The 1,502-nt window shown below is 34.1% G+C and overlaps 1 long non-coding RNA gene across 1 annotated transcript; it reads left to right on the forward strand.

Moving 5' to 3' along the window:
- Positions 1 to 6: 6 nt before the first annotated feature.
- Positions 7 to 1,170, forward strand: LOC114581366. The gene is made up of 2 exons (XR_003703294.1): positions 7 to 852; positions 912 to 1,170. It is a non-coding gene; the product is annotated as an uncharacterized LOC114581366 (long non-coding RNA).
- Positions 1,171 to 1,502: the final 332 nt, after the last annotated feature.

Consider the following 1,502-nt stretch of genomic DNA (forward strand, 5'->3'; position numbering starts at 1 on the left):
TGAGCGTTAATCGAAAGTTCTCTCTAGTTATCGGGAGAGGTAATTAATTATAGGGGCTTGCACCTATGGGAAATCAGAACTCAAATCATAAATACCTTGTAAAATGAGGACGAAATTTTTGGGTAGTTAATATGCCCTTTCAAAATTTGCCTCGGAATATGCTTGAAGTTCGAAAGGCTTTCAAGAAAATGAAGTGTGGAAAAGCATTGTGTCCTATTGATATTTCAATTGAGATGTGGAAATGCCTAAGAGATCAAGGAATTTTTGAGATGACTAAGTTTTTTAATATTATTTTGATGAATAAAAAGTTGCCAGATAAATGGAGGAAGAGTGTGTTGGTTCTTAATTTTAAGTATAAAGGTGGTGCCCAAGAGTATGTGAATTATAGATGAATTAAGCTAATGTGTCACATTAAAATTATGGGAGAGAGCACGACTTCGTTTGAGATGGCTTTTTACTGCTCCTTAAAGCAGTTTTTTTGAGCATGGCTTATTACATGATACCAATATTTCTCAAAAGTAATTTGGATTCATGCTGGGTAGGTATACTATGGAAGCTATACATTTGTTAAGATGTTTGATGGAGATGTATATTGAGAGCAAGGAGGATATACTTATTATATTTATTGATAAAAAATTTTTATGTATGATTTAAGATGCTTTTCTTCGTCATCTTTCTACTACTTGGTATCCTCACCTCAACATTTCTCACCCAAATTTTATGAGATCTCAGCAAATATTCTTATCCAATGGCGATGGAATAGCTTGGATGGCCCGTGCATCTATGGGCAACCACGTCCTTATTACTCTGGTAGGGAATTGATGGTTGGATCTGCTTGTTGATTGAACAAAGGTGAATCTGAGCCCATTTCTTAAGATATTTTTTAATATTTTCTAACCATGTCTTTTTAGGTCTACCTCTGCCTTTATTAACTTAAGTCAAATATAATACCTTAACTTTCCTAACCGGGTCATCGGAAGGCATCCGTTTAATGATGTGAAAAAAAAAAAGTTATGGCGGTAACAGGGAAGTTAACCCTAGCTCTTGAAGCAAATCCAATGGCAATAGTTAAGTAGATTACTTAGCATGAGTGACCCTTGCCGTTTTAGTTTATCCCTGGAATTTGCTTACAATGTTCTTCGAGGCACAGTCTCTGCCTTTGCTCCTAAATTGTTATTTCTATATTTTATTTTCTTTTCTTTGATTTTACCTTTTGGGTTTTATCATTGTTTTCTTCATCTATTGGTTTTGTAAGAGGGAATGATTGTAAACACGACATTATAGAGTCTCCAAGGCTGTTAGAGTTTTTTAATTTTTATACGAGGAGAATCTCTTTAAAAATGATGCTTATGCTATCTTGGAGAGTTAATGATGGTTGGGATAACTTTTTCAATGGTCTTTTGAAGTTTTTGTGTGGGATGTTGCTTTTAAATGTGGTAGCATTGATATACACACACACACATTATCACACACACTAGCAATTTCAATTTTAATTAAATTAC

Source organism: Dendrobium catenatum, unplaced genomic scaffold (assembly GCF_001605985.2).
Source record: "Dendrobium catenatum unplaced genomic scaffold, ASM160598v2 fragScaff_scaffold_1678, whole genome shotgun sequence".
Taxonomy (NCBI): Eukaryota; Viridiplantae; Streptophyta; class Magnoliopsida; order Asparagales; family Orchidaceae; genus Dendrobium; species Dendrobium catenatum.